Source organism: Lagenorhynchus albirostris, chromosome 2, assembly GCF_949774975.1.
Source record: "Lagenorhynchus albirostris chromosome 2, mLagAlb1.1, whole genome shotgun sequence".
Classification (NCBI taxonomy): Eukaryota; Metazoa; Chordata; class Mammalia; order Artiodactyla; family Delphinidae; genus Lagenorhynchus; species Lagenorhynchus albirostris.
In genome coordinates, this window is record NC_083096.1 from 127348841 (window position 1) to 127366666 (window position 17826).

The 17826-nt window shown below is 36.7% G+C and overlaps 1 long non-coding RNA gene across 1 annotated transcript in view; it reads right to left on the reverse strand.

Moving 5' to 3' along the window:
• LOC132514697 (uncharacterized) overlaps nucleotides 1-17079 on the reverse strand; it is a 30073-nt gene extending 12994 nt beyond the window's left edge. Inside the window, exon 1 of the long non-coding RNA XR_009538900.1 lies at nucleotides 16923-17079. This is a non-coding gene — a long non-coding RNA (uncharacterized LOC132514697). The remainder of the gene's footprint in view (nucleotides 1-16922) is intronic.
• Nucleotides 17080-17826: the final 747 nt, after the last annotated feature.

Consider the following 17826-nt stretch of genomic DNA (forward strand, 5'->3'; position numbering starts at 1 on the left):
AAAAAAATAAAAAAACAACTTATCTGCATGTGCTTATGGATGTTAGCTTAAAGAACTAGTTGTTTAGGATTACTTTTGTTTCTAAGTGTAAGAATGTGAAGAATATTTGAAAATTCAATGAATTAATTTTCAACTGCTAAATATTGCACTCATATGTTCTTTTGCTACTTTTTATCTATTTATATATGTATGTGTTTGTAAAATATGAATATATATTATAAGACTTTGGTTTGCCTTAAACATTTACCCTAACTGCTTCAGTCATTCATTTTTTCAATAAATATCTTTTGCATTCTTATCTTCATGAATCTACTAGAATATAAAGATATGAAAGAAGTATAAGGCAATCACGTATTCATTTAAAAGATATTTATTTAGCAACTACTATGTGCCTTTCATTCTTCAAGATGTGGAGAGAAAATGACGAATAAACCAGAAAACCTCTTCCCTAAAGTATTTGCTTCCTAATCAAGGGAGATATACCTACCAGATACTTAAAAAAACAATACACCCCCTGAAATCAAGTCATGAGGATTCATTCAACTGAAGACTAACCTTTTTAATTATGCAACAATTTCCTAAGCTAGTGTTTTCAAATTGTTGCATAATAGAATCACCTGGAGAGTTTTAAAATAATACATGCTCAGGCCCTACCTTATACTGATTAAATCAAAATTTTAAGGGATGGCATATAGGCCTCAGTATTTTTTAAACTCTCTAGGTGATTCCAATATTCAGCCACCTTTGAGAATCAGTGCCCTAAATACTTTTTATAAATAAAATGTCAAGCTGGTTTCACACTGGCTTTATTATTTCATTGGAAGAAAATGCCAAGTGTAAATCCCTCTCATCTTAATAGAAGGTTCTACAAATTTCTGCTTGACTAACTGCGTACAAACTTGAAGCAGCTATTCTTCCACATTTTTCTGAAGATTATTTAATATCTATTTGGTAAGTGTAAAGATATACATAATGCCTGGGATGTAATAGACACTTATTGTTCAATGACTGTTTTGATTTTTCAGTGTAATGTTGTACTGTAAAATGACAATGTTCCATTTGGAATTAATATTTTTATTAAAAATATGGACAGAAAATAACTATATCTTTTGCCCAGAAACCTTAGCTATAAAAATATTGAAGCGAATTACAATTCTTCCCAAGGTGTTTGTATACTAAAAGTTTTTCTGTTTAAAGGTATGTAATAATGTGAATTATGTTGCATATTGAGATAAACACTATTGTGGGTTTTATAACAATTTAATTTTATATTTATTGATTGATATTAAATATATAAATATTATAAAGACATATAAATTTTGATCTCCCTTAATGTGCATGCAATTGAGGTTACAAAATACATGATGTAACACTTTAATAATGTGAACTCTGAAGTCAGATTTGAATCCTACTGTGCTGTTTACTGTGTAACCTGAGACAGGTTATTTAACTTCTCTAAATCCCAGTTTTCTTATCTGTACAATAAAGATTATAATAGTACCTGTTCCTTAGGATTGTTGTGAGTATTAAATAGAATAATTTGTGAGAAGTTTTTAGCACAATGTCTAGTATAGAATAGGCACTCTATTAAATGTTAGAAATTAATACTAGAAATACCTAGAATTATAACAATAGAAGAGATCTTAGCAAAAATACAGTCCTCTCAATTGCTTTGAGCAGAAAGGAACCAAAACAAAATTGTGAACAACTGGTGAGTCTTATTAAACTATTTTTTAGTCATGAAACACAGCTTCTGATTGTACATACTGGTTGAAAATACCTGGTCTAATATAATGAGAAAATTTGATGAGGAAGGAAAGTATTAATATCTTCAGAAGCAATATCCTTGAATATGTGAAAGCATACAGGACACATTACACAAATAGAAGCCTTATTAACCTTTGGCTAGAGCATGGACAGATACCGTTGTATCAGAAAAAAAGGGCAGAGTCTTTAATTTCAAATATTGATGGGTTGATTTGATGTTGAGTGCTTATAAAAAGTATCTTCTAGTTGCTTTTGCCTTCTCAGGAAATAAGAATCAGAGTCAACACTTGAGAGTAAAGCATGGTGGGGAAGATATTGCAAGTTTGAAGGGAGAGGGTGTGAAATAGTATATCTGTGGCAATGCACAGGGAATTGTAGTTCTGGTCCCAGAAGTTATTGCCACCAACCATTCCCAACAGCTTCTGCTAATTGTTGTCATTTAGTGATCCACTCTTCTCATATACTGTCTAGTTATCTAGCACTCAGTAGTGGAAAGTATCAATACAAGGAATTTCCTACTGACTAGCTTCTGTCCTTGGAAAATGTAAATTCTGAGTTTTCTCATCCATAAAATATGAATAATAACATCTACCTAACTGGGTTGTTAAGATAATTTAAAGCAGCAATATATTTAAATCTTGACCTTAGCAAGCCCAGGCTCAATTTCTAAGTCCTTTCCTCTGATAATGAGTTTAATAAGATTTCTGCTGATTAAAACTCCTTCCCTTCCAAATCTCTGTCCTCATATCTCACAATATATTTTCTTTTCTATTCTATCAGTGGCGATATTTTTTACCCCATCTTTGGAAGAATTAAAAATAGATCCAGAATTTTATATCCTGACAGCCTGTGTATCTCTCCCAAAGATATATCTCCTTTTGATTTTGAAGGTAAAGCACATATGTGTATATGTATATGCATGTGGTGTTATTGTTGAAATGAAACTTCTAGGAGAGAAAGGATTGCTGGTTTTAATATTAAACTCTAAATTTAAAGAAATAAAGTCAGTTCACTGGAATAAACTTAATAGTTCTAAATACAATAAAGTATAGCAACTAAGAATCTTTTGTTATCTCAGAATTAGCTTTTGTATTAACTAAGAATCTTATTTTCTAAGAACTGGGGGAAAAAATGTACAGAGTAGCTGTTTTTAACTCTCCTGAAAACCTCTCAGAATGTGTACTGAGGGAACACAGAATGTATAAGACATTTGAAAGTAGTTTTGACTTTTTGCTCATTGTAAAAACAATTTTTGTATCATTAGTTGGTCTCTAACTTATCCTTCTATAAGCAAGTAGAAAACCAAAGTATATGCAACAACTGTTTCTAGGCATCGAACTACAGGTAATAAAAGACTGATTCCTGAGAAAAGGAAAACAAAGGAGGTAAGTCCTATGATTGTCCCCAGATTACTGCCTACAGGCAGTTGCCAGGCCACAGTGCAGGGAGGGGCAGCCAAAATAAAGCCCAGTGTCTCACTGCATTAAGGAGCTAGAGATCAGAGTTCAGGATGACTGAGAGAGATAGTAAAAAAAAGAAAAGAAGAAGAAGAAAAGAAAAAAACCTTCAGAGATCTGCAGTGGTCTAAAGGTTTTGTTGAGTACTAATTGGCATGGAGCACAGTGAAGTAAGTCAGTTGAGTACTAAAAAAAAAAAAAAAAAACTAGCCAAGGAAAGAATGAGAACGGACTGGAAAGCAGTAAACCAAACAATCTCTGTACCTCATGGATCTGGGAATAATTCATATTCCCACCAGCCAAAATATAGAGAACTTCTAATACTTGGGACATTGGGTAGCATCTTCAGAAGAGTTGTGCTTCAGTAGTGAGGCCAAATTAGCCCTAGAATAAAAACTGCTATAAACTCACCCTAATAAATCTTAAAAACAGCCTGAAAATGTTCAAATTGCTCCTCAAGTAACTTCCTGTATGCCAGAACAAAGTTCAATACTTTAAAGAAATACAACAAAATCCAGCACTTAACAGTGTAAAACTCACAATGTCCAGCATCCAATCAAAAATTACCAGTCATACAAAGAAACAGAAAAAAATATATAATCCATAACCAGGGGGAAAAGCGATCAATAGAAACATACCCAGAAGTGACAGATAATGAAATTAGAGACACTTTAACAGTTATTATAAACATTATAAATATATGCTAGGATATAAAGAAAATCAGGAATATAGTGATAGAAATGAAAGATATAAAAAAGATTCAAAGAGAAATTCTGGAGGTTAAAAATACAATACCCCAAATGAAAAATACATGGAATGAAATTAAGAGCCAATTAGACACAGCAGAAGAAAAGATTCATGAACTTGAAAACAGCAATAGGAACTACCCAAAATAAACTACAAAGGAAACAAAACTGAAAAAGACAAAGAACAGAGTCTCAGTGAGCTATGTGAAAATAACCGAGTAACATGTGGATTGGAGTCTATGAGAGAAGAAAATGAGAAATGAGAGAAGAAAGAAAAAGGGAGGGCATAAAAGTTATTGACCAAAAATAATGGCTGAAGTTTTTCTAAATGTGACAAAGACCATAAACCCACAGAAGCTCAAGTAACCACCCCCCAAAAAACATAAATTTGCAACAAGGCACACATAATCAAGTTGCTGAAAACTAGTGATAAAGAGGAAAATCTTAAAAGCAGAGAAAAAGCAGTTTATACAGAGGAACAAAAATAAGAATTATAGACTTCTTTTAAAAAACTGCAAACCAGAAGACAATTAAGTGATATTGTTTTAGATTTGTTTTCTTGGCTGAGAATTGGTGCCAATTCACCACTAATAAAAATTTTGGCAGGGACTGTCAGTACTCTACCAACCACCAGTGATAGTCTCCTCATTACAAGCCAGCCATTGATTGATCCAGATCCAAAATTCTATTTTAGTCAGCGTCCTAAGACTAGTCTTAGTTCTACCTAAGGTCATGTTACCCATAATATTGAGACAAATGTTTGTGTACTGGATGGTACACTTAGGAGCAATACTTAAAGTGCTGCAGGGGATGGGGCAAAAGAAAAAGTTGAACTACCACAGAATTGTAACAGAGGCCTCAACTGATCCAGTGAACAGGCTGTGGAGCTGGGATGGGCCTTCAGAATTGTCCACAATAGAGAAAAGGAGCTGGGCCTTTGTACCTTCATGTAAACCAGTCACTGAATATGGGTTGATTCGGGAGGAAGTGTAACCTTGGGTAAAGCAGTTCCCTTCAGCCAAGCACAGTTCCTAAAGAGGAGTGCAGCCAATATTCCTGACAGCTGGGAAATGAATGAGTGTGCACTGAGGGGTTCTATGGAGAACACCTCATATTCACTGCAAAGGATCCCTAGCATTAAAACGAACAAACTAGAAAAGGGATTGTGTTACTATGAGAGAGGTTATGAGAATTGATGTTTGGGGATTATTTTTTACTTTATTATTTGTTGATTTATTAAAAAGTAATGTCTGTTCATTATAGGTGATTTGGAAATGAAAAAGTTTAAATCACCTATAATCTTATCAACCACATAAAACCCTGTGAAATCTTGGAGTATTCTGTGTCTCAAAAACTCAAAAGAAAGTGGCTCTCTTTTTTTCTAAAGCTTATATGATTGACTAAGGTTAGAGATTAGCAATAATTTTTCTTAAAAGTTTATGGTGAAGCTAAAAATACAGTGAAAAGACCTACATTCTTATTTCTTATGTACGGTGTCTTCGACTTTTGTATTTTGGGGTTTTGATCAGCTTTCTGATTTATATCTTGGAAGTTCTAAAGACTGCATCCATCTTTAGATTTAGCAGTTTCAACCTGTCTCCTCACAATTAAGTGACCTGATTTGTCAGGCAGTACTTTATGCTAAAGCAAAGAGTCCAAATGTCTTTCTCTTCCCCAGCTTAATATTCATGTATCCCCTCCACTCAGATTTATGTTCCACCTATTGCTAGGCTGTAGGGCTATTAAGCATTGCTATTAAGTTCATTAAACAGAAAATTAAATTTCAACATCAAATCATAAATTGGAAGGAATTACACAATTTATAAATCACAGATGTTGGTGGAAGTTTAACTTTTGGAATCAGTGTTATATAATTCCTAAAATGACTGTGTATTTATTTTTTAAAAAAACTATTAGTAAATTAGATTTGGATGACTTATGGGCAGCAGTGCCATCTGCAGGCCTCCTCTGTTGTAGTTCTTTTTAGTCTGATGTTCTCTTTAAAAGGGATTTGACTCTACTGAATATTTATGGTTTTATAATGTCAGGTACAAAATGGTATTAATCACAGACTGCAGAAGGGTGAACTTATAGGTACAGATCCTCATTAGGGATTTTTAAACCACTGAGCTAATATCAACTCTCATATCCATATTTATAATTCAAATATTAAACATAATGTGTAAGATCTAGCATATATATAGAATGAGTGTGGGTATTGGAATCAGGCAGAACTGAGTTCTAATTGTGTTTATATTAGTTGTCAGCTGTGTGATATTAAAAAATTTACTTCTCTGAGTTGCAGGCTTTTTATTAGTAAAATGGGGATAATACTTCCTTCATGACATCTTTGAGAGCTCAAAATAGATAAAATGTATAAAGTACCTAGCACAAATGTGCATACAATATGCCTCCAATTGATAATAGTTCCCTTTCCCTTAAAATTAAAACAACAAAAATCTCAAGACCATTTATTGCCTTTGTACACAGTGCATTTGAGAATTATAAAATATATCATTACCTTTTTGGATAAAGTGGAGTTTGAAGGAACAGTTTTACTGGGATACTTATTATCCATCCTGTCCTGTATGTCTTTTCATTCTTATGTCTTTTATTTTATTTTATTTTTTTATTTTTTTGCTTTACGCGGGCCTCTCACTGTTGTGGCCTCTCCCGTTGCGGAGCACAGGCTCTGGACGCGCAGGCTCAGCGGCCATGGCTCACGGGCCCAGCCGCTCCACGACATATGGGATCTTCCCGGACCGGGGCATGAACCTGTGTCCCCTGCATCGGCAGGCGGACTCCCAACCACTGCACCACCAGGGAAGCCCTCATTCTTATGTCTTTTAAAATTTAAATGTAGATATATGTTAGAAGCTGCATAGAGTATTTCTGCGAGGTATTTACAAGAAATGATAAACAGTGATTGCTGAATTTTGGGGATATGAAGGAGTCTTATTTTTTTAATGTGTATACCCTTGGAACTGTTTTAATTTCTATCATGTACAACATTGCTTTTTCCAAACTAAAACAGTAATAAATATCAACATTTGGAAAAGGAAAATGTCTGAGATTATCCTTGTATTAAAAATGAATCATAGTGACTTCCCTGGCATTCCAGTGGTTAAGACTCCACCCTCCCAATACAGTGGGCACGAGTTTGATCCCTGGTTGGGGAGCTAAGATCCCACATGCTGCAAGGCACAGCTAAAAAAAAAAGAATGATAATTTGGTCTCCTCACCCCCACCTCCAAAAATCTTTGCTTCTAAATGAAACAAGACAGAAAGGAGAAGGCTAACCTGAGCAATTCAGATTTTGAATAAACTTTCTCTGAAATTGTAATATTGATATATACTTTCAAGGGAACCTGTATACAATTTTCTTCAAAATTGATAAGAATAGAATGAACTGCCTAAGATCTCTCCTCTCAGGAAGCAGAGGCTGACATATTATCTAACTGCTAGCTCTGTGATTATGTAGTAGACTATGATTTGAATCACCTGACATGCATGCTTCCAGCTGAGGTTGAGCAAGATGAGGCTCTACCTTCTTGTTTTAGCTCTCATGCTATGAACAAGTGTCCTCTTTGCAGTCTATGTAGTGCCATGTTTTTCTTATTTTTGTGCTTTTTATAGGTGATTTCACTGTTTAAATTGAACCCCAAGCATAGTGCTGAAGTGCTGCCTTTTATTCCTAAGCATAAGCATAACAAGGTGGTGATGTTCCTGACAAGCAAATGTATGTGTTAGATATGCTTCACTCAGGCATGAGTTACAGTGCTGTTGGCTGTGAGTTAAATGTTAATGAATCAACAATACATATTAAATAATGTGGTTTTGAACAGAAACATACATAAAACAAGGTTATAGATTAGTCAGTTCCTGAAAATATTATGACCAAAGGCTCGAAAGAACCTAACCCTGTAATTCCCCTAGGAGCAACGGTTCAGGATTTGCTATTTCAGTGTTTGTGGCGACTTTATAGAAACATCACTGCAAATAATGAGAATCAATTGTATTGCCATATGTGTACAAAAGAGTGGAGGTATCATGGCTGACTTTTTATTTCTCCTATACATTTCTGTATTTTCCAAATTTATTCTCATGAACATACACTAATTTTATTACAAGGAATAAAATTTTTCAAAATATATACATTCTTAGAGACAGTTTGATATAAGTAAAACACATTGATTAGCGGTCAGATGTGGATTTGAGTTACTGCTCTTCCATTTAATAGCTATGTAACTTTGGGAAAGTTGTTTAACTTTTCACAGCCTATATCCCCATCTATAAAACAGATAATATTATGTAACTTGGGAAGTTATTCTGAGGATTAGGAACAATGTATCTAAGTTGTCTAGCTCAATATCTGGTATAGGATGGAACTCAAAAAAATGTAACTACTAATATTAACTCCAAAAAATGTAACTATTGATATTAACTCTCTCCTAGGACTAAACTACAGAAGCCCAAGCCTCAGAGACTTACAGCTCTTTGGAAAATCATGATTTTTTATGCCAGCTGTTATCCCCATTCACAAGCACAAATTTTATAGATTCAGTGCTTCAGTTTCTCTATACTTATTCTTGTTCCATCAACTGTTTGTTGAGTATCCACAGTGTGCTGGAACTCTTCTAGTGGGGAATAAAACAGACAAGGTCTCTGCTGTCTGGTGTGTTAAATCATGTAATTTAGGCCTTTGTAGAAGAACTTTAATGACTTTGACCTCCACTGATGTATCTCATCGAATACCCGGATTTGGGGGCTCTGACAATTAACCCTAAAATACACATATTCTGGAAATTGCTTCCTTTCTTAATCAAATCCATCAGATATTTGCTTAGGTATTTTTAATCTCTAAACTGTTTAATATGTGTGGCATTATAAGGCTTGATTTTCCTTCTAACAATACTTAGATCAGACTTTATTGCACCTGCTCCTTTTTTTTGTTCTTTTTTTTTTTTTTTTGAGAGTTCATAATATCTCCTTTCTCTCTCTACCAATCTGAGGAGATTAAAGTTGCCGAACATTTACACTATGTTAGTTTGAGATGGTGAATAGAATCTGACTATTATACAAATTTAGAAAGTTTCTAAAATGGAAGCTCTATTTCAAAAATCAGTTTTTGAGAATAACTGAATCCACATCTCAGACAAATTTAATAAGGATGATTTAACTTGGGCATAATTCATAACAGAAGTTATGCTTCTAAAAATAAACTACACAAATGGGAGTTCTATTTGGCCTCCCATACACAAAGAGGTAGCAGTGTATGTCTGTGTCTCTTTGCCCTCAGTCATGATCTGCTAGCTGTGTTGTCCTTTTCCTTAGTATAAGGTGCTGGAATGTCATTACCTGTGTTCCCATGCATGTGTTTTCCAAGAGGCTGGCAAAATCTGTCCATGTGTGGTCCAGTGTCCCATTGTGTCCATTACTAGTACAGCTTAGCTGACCTCACCCATGTGCTGCTGCCCTTTTGCATTTTTCTATTTTATCTTGTCTCTGCTTTTATGTTGCATTCAGCTTTTCTCTTCTGCACACTGCAATGTCCTCTCTGTGCATCCTCTTTTCATCTGCTTCAGCTCTCAACCATGTGGGAGAGACCGTTTAACTTTGGGAAATGATTTTATTTTGTCACCGGAAAAACCAACCCCTTCCCCAAGTGCTTATTTTCTAACACACTCTGGATCTTGGAAACAGGAAACAGTAAGTAGTTTTTCTTCATTCCAGAACATCCTGGGCCATAGCTGCACAGCAGAGATCAAAGCAGGCACACATCAAAAGCACCCCAACCGAGAGGAGCAGCCCTGAAGCTTCAGTGCCTCCGGCTCTTATTATCATCACTGCCTGTGAGTCATGTATATCTCATCTTTCCCCTGTCTGCTATTCCTTTTCTAGGCTCAGCAAAGAAAGCTGCTCTTTACCAAACTTTCTTAACAACTCAAGATAAAAATTCCTTCAATTTTTCCCTCCCTCCTTCCTCTCATAATTATTATAGTTAAACAATTTCAGTGATACTCATTTATTTGACATTTCTTAAGCTCTTATTGTGTGCCAAGTACTATGCTGAGTGATGAGGCTAGAAAAAATGAATGCTACACTCCCTACTCTCAAGGAGCTTTCAACTAATGGAACAAGGCAAACAACACATAAACAGATAGTTCTAATATAGTGTGATCAAATCCACAGTAGAGGCAGGCAAAGGTCTTTTGCTAGTAAATGGAAGGGGCACCATTTCACTGGTAAGGTGATGTATTGGATGAGGGTTTTGCCAGGCAGGGGTTAATGGATGTAGGGACAGGGTATGGGAGGGCTAGGGTAGTGTAGACAGAGGCAAATCACAGGGGGTAAGATATAGCAGATGTGTTCTTGAGGGAAGGGTAATAGAAGCAGATCAGGATTGCTGAGCTATGTATTTGAGGCGGGGAGATACTGCTGGGAAGAACATCGTAAAACTTTCATTTTTTTTTCCCCTTTATTCTGTTCTGCAGCAGTGATTTCCACCAGTCTGTCTTCCAGCTCACTTATTTGTTCTGCCTCGTTTATTCTGCTATTGATTCCTTCTAGTGTATTTTTCATTTCAGTTACTGTATTGTTCATCTCTGTTTGTTTGTTCTTTAAGTCTTCTAGCTCTTCGGTAAACATCTTTTTGTATCTTCTAGGTCTGTGCCTCCATTCTTTTTCCGAGATCTTGGATCATCTTTACTATCATTACTCTGAATTCTTTTTCAAGTGAATTGCCTACCTCCACTTCACTTAGTTGTTCTTCTGGGGTTTTATCTTGTTCCTACATCTGGAACATATTTCTGTGCCGTCTCATTTTGTCTAACTTTCTGTCTTTGTGGTCTCTGTTCCACAGGCTGTAGGATTGCTTTTGCTGTCTGCCCTCTGGTGGGTGAGGTTGGTCCAGGGGCTTGTGCAGGCTTCACGGTGGGAGGGACTGGTGCCTGCCCACTGGTGGGTAGAGCTGGGTCTTGTCTCTCTGGTGGGCAGGGCTGTGTCAGGGGGTGTGTTTAGAGGCTGCTGTAGGCTCAGGACACATTAGGCAGCCTGTCTGCTGATGGGTGGGGCTGTGTTCCCACCCTATTGGTTGTTTGGCCTGAGGCGTCCCAGCATGGAACCTGCAGGCAGTTGGGTAGGGCCAGGTCTCAGTGCCAAAATGGCAACCTCCAGGAGAGCTCATGCTGATGAATATTCCCGGGGGACTCCACCACCAGTGTCATTGCCCCAACAGTGAGTCAGATCTGACCCTCACCTCCCCAGGAGACTCTCCAAGACCCAGAGGTAAGTCTGGCCCAGGCTATGGAGTCACTACTTTGCCATAGGTCCCAGTGCACATGAAACCTTGTGTGCACCCTCCAAGTGTGAGGTCTCTGTTTCCCCCAGTCCTGTGAAGCTTCTGCACTCAAGCCCTGCTGGCCTTCAAAGCCAAATGCTCTGGGGGCTCCTTCTCCCAATATCAGGCCCCCAGCTGGGGAGCCTGATGTGGGGCTCAGAACTCTCACTCCTGTGTGAGAAACTCCACAATATAATTCTTTTCCACTTTGTGGGTCGCCCACCCAGCAGGTATGGGATTTGATTACATCACAGAAGCGCCCCTCCTACCATCTCATTGTGACTTCTTCTTTGTCTTTGGATGTAGATTATCTTTTTTCGTAGGTTCCAGTCTTTTTTGTTGATGGTTGTTCAGCTGTTATTTGTTATTTAAGTATTTTCATGAGAGGAGGTAAGCTCAAGTCCTTCTACTTTGCCATCTTGTATCCTTCCTGAACATCATAAAAATTTATCTGACACACATTCAAGAACGTGGACTTTATTCTATAAAGGTGAACTTTACTAAAATGTGACTTCTTGTGTTAGGTTGAATAACAGGCCCCCAGATAAGTTCATGTCCTAATGCCAAAACCTGAGATTATAATGCCTTATATGATAAATATATATATATACTTTGCAAATGTGATTGAAATAAGGATCTTGGGATAGAGGGATTACCCTGGATTATCTGGATCATCTGTGTAAACCCAATATAATCACAAAGGTCCTTATAAAAGAAGATAGGAAAATCAGAGACAGAGAGAGATGTGAACATGGAAGCAGAAGACAGAGAAAATGCTGTGCTGCTGGCTTCAAGATACAGGAAGAAGCCACAAGCCAATGAATATAGGTGGCCTCTAAAAGCTGGAAAGGTCAAGGAAACATTCTCTGCTAGAGGCTTCAGAAGAAAAGCAACTCTGTGAAACTAGTTTAGACTTCTGACCTCCAGAAACATAAGACAATAAGTTTGTGTTCTTTAGTCACCACGTATGTGGTAATTAACAGCAGGAAATTAATATGCTCCTTGAGAGCAGAAGTTTTTGGTTTATTGCTGCTCTATCATCTTGAACAGTCCCAGAATAACTTTCAGAGAAGAAAAAGAAATAAAAGGAATCCAAATTGGAAAAGAAGTAAAACTGTCACTGTTTGCAGATGACATGACACTATACATAGAAAATCCTAAAGAGGCTATCAGAAAACTACTAGAGCTCATCAATGTATTTGGTAAAGTTGCAGGATACAAAATTAACACATAGAAATCTCTTACATTCTTGTACACTAAGAATGAAAGATCAGAAAGAGAAATTAAGGAAACAATCCCATTTACCATCACATCAAAAAGAGTAAAATGCCTAGGAATAAACCTACTGAAGGAGGTGAAAGACCTGTACTCAGAAAACTATAAGATACTGATGAAAGAAATAAAAGGTGACACAAACAGATGGGGAGATATACCATGTTCTTGGATTGGAAGAATCAATATTGTGAAAATGACTACCCAAAGCAATCTACAGATTCAATGCAATCCCTATCAAATTAGCAATGGCATTTTTCACAGAATTAGAACAAAAACTTTTACAATTTGTATGGAAACACAAAAGACCCCTAATAGCCAAAGCAATCTAGAGAAAGAAAAAGGGAGATGAAGGAATCAGGCTCCCTGACTTCAGACTATACTACAAAGCTACAGTCATCAAAAAAGTATGATACTGGCACAAAAACGGAAATATTGACCAATGGAACAGGATAGAAAGTCCAGAGATAAACACACACACCTGTGGTCACCTAATCTATGACAAAGGGGGCAAGACTATACAATGGAGAAAAGAAAGTCTCTTCAATAAGTGGTGCTGGGAAAACTGGATAGCTAAATATAAACAAATCAAATTAGAACACTCTGTAACACCATACACAAAAATAAACTCAAAATGGACTAAAGACCTAAATGTAAAACTCTTAGAGGAAAACATACGCAGAACACCCTTTGACATAAATCGCAGCAAGATCTTTTTTGATCCACCTCCTAGAGTAATAAAAATAAAAACAAAAATAAACAAATGGGACCTAATTAAACTTAAAAGCTTTTGCACAGCAAAGGAAACCATAAACAAAATGAAAAGACAACCCTCAGAATGGGAGAAAATATTTGCAAATGAAGCAACCAACAAGGGATTAATCTCCAAAATATACAAACAGCTCATGCAACTCAATATCAGAAAAAAGCAGACAACGCAATTAAAAAATGGGCAGAAGTTCTAGATAGACATTTCTCCGAAGAAGACATACAGATCGTCAAAAAACACATGAAAAGATGCTCAACATCACTAATTATTAGAGAAATGCAAAACAAAACTACAATGAGGTATCACCTCACACCGGCCAGAATGGCCATTATCAGAAAAATCTACAAACATAAATGCTGGAAAGGGTGTGGAGAAAAGGGAATGTTGGTGGGAATGTAAATTTGTACAGCCTTTCTGGAGAACAGTATGGAGGTTCCTTAAAAAACTAAAAATAGAGCTACCATATGATCCAGCAATCCCACTCCTGAGCATATATCTGGAAAAAACCATAATTCAAAAAGATTCATGCACCCCAGTGTTCATTGCAGCACTATTGACAATAGCCAGGACATGGAAGTAACCTAAATATCCATCAGCAGATAAATGGATAAAGAAGATGTGGTACATATATACAATGTAATATTACTCGACCATAAAAAAGAACAAAGTAATGCCATTTGCAGCAACATAGATGGACCTAGAGATTGTCATACTGAGTGAAGTAAGTCAGACAGAGAAAGACAAATATCACATGATACCACTTCTATATGGAATCTTAAAAAAGGGTACAAATGAACTTATTTACAAAATAGAGTTACAGATGTAGAATAGAAACTTATGGTTACCGGGGGTAAGGGCGGAGAGCAATAAATTGGGAGATTGGGATTGACATATACGCACTACTATATATAAAATAGATAACTAATAAGGATCTACTGTATAGCACAGGGAACTCTACTCAATACTCTGTAATGGCCTATATGAGAAAAGAATCTAAAAAAGAGTGGTTATATGTATAAATGATTCACTTTGCTCTACATCTGAAACTAACACAACATTGTAAATCAACTATACTCCAATAAAAAAAATTTTTTAAAAGAAATATTGAAGTAGAATCTACAACTTGGTTAGAGTCAATAAATAAATAAATAAAAATGAAAGCTGGAAAAGTCAAGGAAACATTCTCTCCTAGAGGCTTCAGAAGGAAAGCGACTCTGTAAAACCAATTTAGACTTCTGACCTCCAGAAAGATAAGATAATAAGTTTGTGTTGTTTTAGTCACTAAGTGTGTGGTAATTAACAGCAGGAAATTAATATACCCCTCGAGAGCAGGAGGTTTTGGTTTATTGCTACTCTATCTTGAATGATGCCAGAATAATCACCCCAAAATATGCTTCTTTGAGCTAAAGGCCAGTAGAACCTGGAACCTGGAACCTGAACACCCAGGAAAAGCTCTAAAACCAGGGCACAAGATTCCCTTTTGTAAAGGAAATTTACATTTATGAAGGAAACTTACATTTGTAAATAAGATGTCTTATTTTCCTATACCAGAAAGAGGAGGACTCTTTTAACTCTTGTGAATGGAGAAGGCACCAAAAAAAACTGGTTAACAAACTTTATTAAACAACTCTTGTTTACCATATTTTTCTGGCCGCCTTCCCCTAACTAACCTCTCTCAGAAGCCCTTTATCCCTTATCTTACCTAAGATGGTATAAAAACCCAGATTCTAACCACATTTTGGGTTACTCATCTTTGAGTACTCTCATGTGTACATGCACAGTGCATATTGATAAACTTCTCTTTGTTTTTCACTTGTTAATCTGTCTTTGGCCCGATTATCAGGGCCTCAGCCAAGGAACTTAAAGTGGATAGAGGAAAAGACCTTTTTCCTCCCCTAGACTTCTGGCAATGAGAATGGGCTAGCTGGGACACCCGACTTACTCTGGAGACTGTAGCTGAAATCCAGGACCCCTGACAAAGCTGGCCGAATGTAAAAATTCTTACCAAAGTCAGCCTCCCAGGTTTCTATCTGCAGGGTCCAATCAAATGAGGGTGGTAAATGTCTCTTTGTCTTATCTTTTCCAAATTTCGATTAACAAGTGAAAAACACTTGTAGAAATTAGTTATTTGGATTTTTACTCATGTGAATTTGATTCTGAGGGACTGATTATTGATCCTTTCCCTCCCAGGGACAGCTATTGCTTTCTTCTTTGTCTAGTTCTGTTCCCTGAGAGTTTGGCTTTCCTCCTGCCAGGGCATGCAGGTTGTCATACCTGCAACTGCAGGCAGCCACCTGTCAGGGAGGTGGGGTGGAGGCCAAGAGCAAGTGGATGGGTTGCACTGCATTCACAGCTGGTGTCTTACCATTGCCAGTTCTCAGGGTTGGTTTGTCCAAGTCTTTCTTGCTTTTGGCTACCTTTGGATAGATCATGAGATCTATCACGAGAGCTTCTTCTTTTGCACCTTCTATGGTGATGCCTCTTGTGTCCCTGGTTATGCTATAAGAAAGCTAATGTTTTTGGCTTGAGTCACAATTGGAATAGTATATCTTTGTTTTAAAAAGTCTCCAAGACCTAAAACAGTATCTGGAACATAGAAGGTCCTCAATAAATATTTATAGAGGGGTGAAATAGGACTTAACAATGAGGTACCCCAAAGAGAGAACCAGAGGCCTTGTGAATTTTTATCCTTTACTGTATCAACAGTATATAGAATTTTTTTTTTGCTTGACCACCTTAAAATAATGTGCTTTTCCAACAGGAGAGGTCATATTCCAGGGCATAACCAAAGACAAATAGGACTCATCTTTCTGCAGAGTCAGTTTGTCATGAAATTTTGGAGGAGAAAAATATAAATAAATAATCTATACTATGTGATAGGGTATATGAATATTTTACAAACTTAAAGGAAATTTGATCCTCCAAGCCAGTAGCCTCTGGTTATGCCTACAGATGCTTAGAGGGTGAGTTAATTCTCATCCAACATTGAGACTATTTGGGTGGAGAGACTTGATAGGCACATATCTACTGGTAATGATGCAAAATACCTCAGTCATGCAGAACTGCTCTCCTAAGCTTTCCATGGTCACATTCTCTTCTCTTTCATAAGAAGTTCCTGAGCACTTTCCTTTACTTTGCTTCCAAAATCAATATGCATTTGTCCTCATTCCTTTTTATTCTCCTAGCATTTTGCAAATCTAGCTTTACAATTACTTATATGAATGACATTTTACAAATCACTTTACCTCTTTGAGTTCCAGTTTCTTCATTTGTAAACTAAGGAGTTTATACCAAGATATCTTTAAAGTCTATACCAAGTTTAAAATTCTATGATAATATGGTTTATAGTATTAACCAGCTGCTAGTAGTTGGCTTAGAGTAGCAAATAAGCCAACATTTATCACTTGACATTTGTCCCTCATCTTTAATTACAAGATATCAAGTAGTTATTTTTGCATTAAACAACCACCCTCAAAATCTAAAAGCTTAAAACGACAACCGTTTATTTAGCTCACAATTCTGCAGTTCAATAATTTCAACTGGGCTCAAAAGGACAGTTTTTCTGATCTTACCTGATCTAGAATGGCCTCAGCTGAGATGACTTATCTTCATTTCATGCAGCCTCTAACCTTCCAGCAGGCTAGCCTGGGCTTTTTCTCATGGCAGAGCAAAGGCCCAAGACACAGAGTGGAATTGCACAATGCTTCTAGAGGGCTAGGCCTGGAACTGGCATACCTTCCCTTCTACTGCATTCTGTTGGTCTAAGGAAGTCACAGATCAGCCCAGACCCAAGGAGTGGGGAAATAGATTCCATCTCTTGATAGGAGGAGTTGCAAAGACACGTTGCAGAGGGCATGGAAAAAGGAGAAAAATTGGGGTCATCATTGTCCTCAATCTTCCACATAGTTCAATGATTCTTTTCTTTCTACCCCCAGCATCATAACTACTCTCCTTCTGAAGTGACAATAATAATAATAACTCACATTTATTAAGCACTTGTTGCCAGGCACTCTTCTGAACACATTACATTAACAATTCATTTTCTTCTCACAAGAACTTGTTGAGGTAGTTATTATTGGTATATTACAATGAGAAAACACAGGCACAAAGAGGAAAAATAATTTACAAGATCCTTTCCACCAGGAAAGAAAAGTTCTTAGAGGATAAGCCACGTGGTGTTGATGAGAATTAAGCCAGAATTGAACGGCTCTCCAGGTCATCTGAGGGCATAAACACCTTTCCATTGCTTTTCCAGAAGATTCAAAGGCTAGAGCACTCAGGAGAATGAAGTTGTCCCACCATTGTTAAAGAGGTATTTGTACATTTACAATCTCAGCCAATGATTTTAAAAAGGCAGATTTTAAAATCATCTTTAATGGAAAGAATTCCTCTGTATAAATTTTCTTCATATCCCTATGGAATCTATTTTGTTTTAATTCCAGCAATCTTTATCAAGTGACAGTGATGCCAGACACT